Here is a 6,882-nt window from a genome sequence, read left to right on the forward strand (position 1 = left end):
TTAATTTAATCTTTGTATATCTCATCCCTTAGCAATAAATTCTAGGGAGTCAATGCTCATTCATCTTCCACTCCAAAATGTTTTCTTTTTACTTCTTTAAAAACAAAATTAAACAACAAAATACCATACCTTTATTATTTAAAAAAAGTTATTTTCATAATTACTTTAGGCCTTTCTAAAATAAATGTGGTTATAGTTTAATTATAAAAGCAGCTTATGCAATGCCGATACATTTTTATGGTTTTAATTTTTGAATGCGTTGTCTTCTCTCTGGAACTAACACATACAAATACTAAATCTGTCCCATGATGAGCTACTGAACTAGCATTAACATAGCAGCTTTTTTTAGTTCTCCAACTCCTGAATTCTTTAACTATTGCACATATGGATTTAAACAAAGAAAAATACAGAATACTTTAGGTTAAGCACCATTAAGATTACAATCAAAATAATTAATGATCAAGGCATCCGATAAATTGCTCAAGCTTAATTTTCAGAAATGCATGTTACTTTGCAGGAATGTGTAAATGACAAGACCAATTCAGGTGATACAACGTATGCTGCTCAATGAAATGCTGAATTTTTATTTACACAGGTTTCTTTCTATCAAATATTACTAAAGAATGAGTGGTACATAAACAATGGTACATGCAATCTGATCCCTTTACTAAGAAAAATAAAATTACAGTTCTGTTAAATAAAGATGAAATGCTATTATATACAGTCTGTTAACTGAAAGGCCTCATGAGACATTCAGGTCTAATTTTAACACTTTCCAAATAAATACCAAATAATGCAACATTTACAAATAGCACACCAGCAGTATTTGCACAATAATTATTTTATAAACCAGAATTTAGTATTTCAATTAAGCAAATGAGTAGCAGCTCCTTCATAAATATTAAGGCATGTCACATAGCATCAAAATGGAACCGATGAGCCTCCTGTCGCTTCTCTCTGTCATCTGCTTTCTGAAAAATAATAAGAAAACACTTTGTGGGATCTAGAGCAATACTGTTAAGAAATGAGTTGTCAAATGTCAGAATGGTTGAATTTTTCCATGTCACTCATTTAGCAAAAGGCAAAATGCTCACTAAAAGCTTCAATAATTAGCATTTAAATAATGTCAGTTTGAAATAGCAACAATCTACTCAAAATTGGCTCCTGCTGTTAATGCTCAGCTGTTTTAGTATTTTTGACCCATTATTTTCTATTATTTCTAATAGTGCTTTCTGAAAAGCAGTATTTCAAAACCAAAGAATGTTTCCTAGTATATATTTATTTAGCCTGCATTATAAATACGAGATGAAGTTACTCTGGAATAATGTCATCGATGTATGTAAATCACCATGTAGGTGTCATCTGTGTTACACTTCTAATGAAATTCTTTTTTAAAAATTCTGTCAAATACAGATTTTGACAAAGATGGCAGTTCAACCAACAATTAACAGCACCAAGTAGGCCAAAAATTTTCTGTGGTTTTTTTTGTAGAATGCATTTCCATGCTTATTTATGCAGAGCACACAGTGATCTGCTTAAAGAGCACTTTGGATGGTGCCTGGAAAAAAGCAGCATATTTAAGTTGCACTTATGATCCAGGTAATGCATAAAAACATGTCCTCTCCCACAAGCCTCCTCTTGTGTTCTAAAGCAGTACTAGAGTATGAAAGCACTTTCTAAAGGATATTTTGAACACAGAGTGTGAACTTTTCTAGAAAACAGTGGTTTTGTAATGACTGACAGTATGTGTAAATCCTACCATAAAAGAATTTAGCAAAACAGATTTAAATGTTTTTTAGCTTGCTTAATCCCAATTTTTTTTTTTAATGGGTAAAATGAAGAAAAGCTCTTACAGTATGCTGTTGCATGGGAATTCAGATTTGTAACTCAGTGGATAAATATACATGATAATTTTTGCAGAAATCAGTGCATGTGTTCTGCCATAGAAGTTTGTCATCTGCTTTGACTCAAGGCCAAAGATTTCCTCATCATGCAATGTTTATGTATGATAGCAACTCCATTGGATTAACTATGTATTTTACTGCATGTTGTGGCAGCAGCAGAGTTGTCAGTGAAGTTTAAGATGTATTGGTCTCGCTTTTTGGAAGGGATTATCAATGTCAGTAGTATTCTGAATGTCAAAAATGGAGTGTGAAGAAGGGAGTGGCATACTCTTTCCTACATTGAAATGCTTGTCACATTCCACAAAATTTTGCAGGCTCACTTAGAAGGCAATTTTCACTCCATTTTTCTATGCTTCCTGAAAAAATTACTACTTCAAATTTGACAGTAACTGATACTGTGATGAATCCATCAAAACTTTTGTAGCAGTGTTACCATCAATGTATAGTGTTCACGTGACTACCACCAAGACCACAAAGCCAGTTATAAAGAATGAGAATATAGGAATATCAAGGTCCTTGGCTAATGCAGCAGACTATGTTTGCTGTAAGATGAATTAACGGTTTAAATTCTTCCTCAATTCTCTTTCATTTGATGTATCAAAACTAAAACCTAAAAATGGATTCCAAATTTCTAAGGAATGACAGAGCAAAATACTATCCCTAAATCCTAGTTATTTAAACAATACAATACTTGGCTGGCGGACAAATGTGTAACAACTATTGTAGACAAAGGGCTCCTATTACCACTTATCTGCAGAGGTCAAAGTACATGGTTTATTTTAACTGCTGAATAAAACACTGCATCTTACAGACGGATATAACCTCTGGGGGAAGACATTGCAACAGTCAGTACATTTCCCCTTCCTTTCTTTGCTATAGGTACTCTAGAGATCTGTAATGGAAAACAGCATTTATGCAGAACTGTATTTTTATGAGAAATTAGTGAAACAGGCAGTTAAACCAAGAACAAGCTCAGGAACAAGGAATTTTGGAGTTTAACTCCTTGTCATGTCAGTGATACACAATACAGCCTTGGTTAAGACTTTTGTTTGTTCTATACCTCAACCACTCCTTCTAAAAATTGGGAAGGTAAAAATCAATAAGAAGGCACTGGAAAATTACAGGAATTAACAAATGTTTATATGATAGTCTGAAAGTACACACAATTTATCTAAATATTTATGCCTACTTTGAGCAAGATGAAGCTGTTGCAAATGAGTTTATAATAGAACCAATACACCACTTCATTCACATACACCTAATGGGGTTTAAAATGGCTCAGAAAGCACTCTGGGCTGAGTGCTTCTTTATATTACAACACATGAATTATTATATGAAGAACGGTTTTAAACATTGACATTGAATTTCCATTTCTCCAGATGGCATTATACGTAGTTAATCCTTCCCCAGCTCAAAGTCCAAGTATTTTTTTCTGCTACTCTTGTGGCTTAAGATTTCCTAGAAACAGAGTTAAACCCAGCCAGTAGTGCATAGTCCTAGCTAAAGCAAGGTTTCCTTGGTACAGTAGTACATGCTAAGGACAGTCACTGAAAGTTTGCATTTCTTTGCTTTGTGTATTTTATGCCAGCTTTTTTATTATTTGGAGACTCTATTTAACATTTTGAAGAGTGAAGATTGACAGACAACATTTAAATATGAGGCATGAGCAAAGCCTATCTGAATGTTTAACAAGGTCGTTTTATTTCCACAACCACAAAATAACAAACAGTTCTACCATGTCAAAATGTGCAGTAATTTTATTTGACAGCTAAGATTATGGCTTGGGTACATAGTAGCATTTATTGGCAATTCTGCCAGTTGGATATGATTGAGAACTGAGTGCAGTCAAGAAAAATGGGAACGCATTTCTTTTGTGAAATGAAAGGCCCCATTCAAAATACTTCTTCAAATCAATGGATTTCTATACACTACATGCATAATTCAGACACACAGAGGAAAGCAGCCAACATGTACACAACTGACTCCATATATAGTCTTCAATGCTGATGTCAGTGCAATCAGCAGATACACAAAAAGAGACATTTTCCGTATTTTCAGATTACCGGAAGAACTCAAGATAAGTAAACTGATTTTATGTTCCATTTTCCAAAACAGCACCTCTTAAAACTCTGCAAAATAGAAAGCTTAGATATGAAATGTACATGTATCATTTAGTTGGGAATAATAGCTTAATGGCAAAAGTTCATCCACGTTGCTCTTCATTCCCCTTTTTAAGTGTCTCAGAGCTTAAATAAAAACAATGCCAGTTTTTAAGCTTTCAGTAAATACTGACTCAATAAGTAAACACCTTTAGGGAATTAATGCAGTCTGTGTCAGAAATTATACTGTAGAAAACTACTCAAAAACCCAATGTACAAGACTGTAAAATTTTAGGAAGTGTTAACTAGTATAGAAAATATAGAAAAGAATCTAGATAATTAAGCTTACCTTTTCTTGCCAGTGTAAGATGCCAATTATAGCCAGGATGAAAACACAGACACCAATTAAGGCTATAGCTGTTAGCAGCACAATGTTACTTGGGGTCAGATACAGCTTGGCACTCCAGCTATACACAAGAAGAAAAACCAAGGAAACATTAATACCATTCAACAGGAAGCAGAAAACAGATTTAACTTAAAAAGATGAAAAGAACGTGCTAGTGTAGGACAGGTAACAACTTGGGCTACAGAAACTAGTGGCTATACTTAAAAGACTGAAGCTTAACAGTTTCTTTACTTGAAAATATATGGCTCAATATAATTATTTTCAGGTAATGCCATGTCTAAATTCACTTTCTGTTTAACTCTGCAGGAAACCTATGGATATCCTCAGGGACTGACTTTTTTTCTCATTAGGAGATTTATCTCCTGCCTCTGCCCAGGACAAAGTAAGAGATGTAGCAAAACCTTCCACAAAACTGCCTGGGGCTTGGGGAGAGGAAGCAGCAGGGTGGAATAAGCCTGTAAAATAGATTGGAGGACAGGCCTATGGAGCTCAGCTGATTGTGCACTGCTCAGTCTGAAGTTTACCAGAGACAATGGCAGTTGTAGGCAAAATAAGCAGTTGATTATGGCAGAATACTGGAAAGCAAAAAACCTAAGCACTTGAAGGGCTTCTGGAAGACATCCCTTGAATGCTGTGGGGTCCTGAAGCTCATCTAACACCTCTTCTGGACTATAGGCTTCCCATCATGGGAAAGCTGTCAGCAGGAGACCATGTATCCGTGTTAAAAGAACTATAAATTTATAAAGTGTTTATTATGAAATCTGACTTCTTTTTGGGATTCTCTCCTCTGTTTTTTTACAGTGTCCATAAACTTTATAGGAAAGCAAAAATAATTTAAGGATAAAATTTTTTTGCATAACATACACCTTTAAATACCTCAAGACTATAACAGATGCTATTCCTATCGTTCTGAATTAGCAACTCAAGCAGCATATCACTTCTCAACTGTTATATGTCCTATAGTAAAATTACATGCTGAAACAGATGTCAGAATCATTTCTGCATGATAAATGCAACTGACCTCACTAATACATCAAGCGGCAAAAAGCAGCTGGAATATGTGACTAATGGCACAGAGAGAAACATGCTCTCTCTCTGGGATAAACATTTTAATTGCAAAGTAAATTCCATATTTAAGCTCTTGCATAACTGACCCATTCACTTTTACTTAAAGAAAAGCATTAACACCTGTGGCAACAGATACCGAGTTCAGAAGGGCTGAACTAAAGCTTCTATATGCAACCAGACAGAAATTGCAAGTTTGGTGAAACAAAAATACTTGCTCAGATCATTACCAAGCTGGCAATTTGTCAAAAGAATGTTGGTAAATCTAGTGAATATGTTACTATTTGCAGGAGTTGAGCTAGTAATATTCTGATCTCTTACGGGCACTACCTGAGCATCTGTGTAAATACCTGAGAAGTATTCTGCCTAGTCACTGAGGCAACTACCTCCACAGAACTGACCCCCACTGCTGTTCTTACATTTTCTTGCTCTACAAGTGACTGTTTTTAATCCTACACATTGTGCCTAATTTAAACTCTGTGTGAATGTAATTTTGTGAAGTGTACATGAAAATGAAGTTACCTTCGGGGAACATTATGAGGATACGGAATGACTATCAGCTGGGAGTTTGGTATGATAGCTGTCCATTCTTGTTTTCTTATGGACTGAAAGAAAAACAAAGGCTATGTCAATTCATAACAAAAAATAAAAGCAAAGAAATTCTCTTTTGAAACATACAAAAGAAGTGTGCTCGCTTTGGCTGGGACCAAGTTAATTCTCTTCATAGCTGCTGGTATGGACTCTGTTTTGGGTCTGTGCTAAGACAGCACTGATGACCCAGTGGTGGTTTGTTTACCACTGAGTAGTGCTCACAAAGCCAAGGCCTTTTTTGCCTCTCACCCGCCAGCGAGGAGGCTGGGGGGCACACGGAGTTGGGGTTACCCAGCCAGGATGGCTGGCCCCCGCCAACCCAAGGGATGTCCCACACCATGTGCTGTCATGCTCAGCATATAGAGCTGGAGGAAGAAGGAAGGGACTGATCACTGCCTGGGTTGTGCTGGGCAGTGGTCAGTGAGTGGTGGGCAACTGTACTGTGCATCACTTGTCTTTCTGAGGTGTTACTCCTCTCTGTTATCTCCCTTTCATTACTTTTATTATAATAATATTTTACTTTATTTCAATTATTCTTATAATTCTGTTCTTATCTCAACCCATGGGTTTTCCCTTTTCCTGATTCACCTCCCCACCCTGGCAGTGGGGGGAATGAGCAAGCAGCTGTGTGGTACTTAGTTGTGGGCTGGGGTTAAAGCATGACAAGGAAAACACACGTAAAAACCCCCAACCCAGTTGCTTTTCATCTTTTTATTTTAAATATAATGGATTATTCCCTTATGTTTGTATAAACCTTTTTTTCTGAAAGCTCCAAAGTGCTTAAAAAACCAAAGTAAAATAAAGTACAAAGCAACAA

The 6,882-nt window shown here is 35.9% G+C and overlaps 1 long non-coding RNA gene across 1 annotated transcript in view; it reads right to left on the reverse strand.

Annotated features, from left to right (window-relative positions):
* Nucleotides 1-419: 419 nt before the first annotated feature.
* Nucleotides 420-6,882, reverse strand: part of LOC104412433 — an 8,410-nt gene continuing 1,947 nt past the window's right edge. The window contains exons 2-4 of the long non-coding RNA XR_719957.1: nt 5,997-6,079; nt 4,353-4,470; nt 420-971 (exon numbers count right to left, since the gene is read on the reverse strand). This is a non-coding gene — a long non-coding RNA (uncharacterized LOC104412433). The remainder of the gene's footprint in view (nt 972-4,352; nt 4,471-5,996; nt 6,080-6,882) is intronic.

Source organism: Nestor notabilis, unplaced genomic scaffold (assembly GCF_000696875.1).
Source record: "Nestor notabilis isolate BGI_N333 unplaced genomic scaffold, ASM69687v1 scaffold9431, whole genome shotgun sequence".
Lineage (NCBI taxonomy): Eukaryota > Metazoa > Chordata > Aves > Psittaciformes > Psittacidae > Nestor > Nestor notabilis.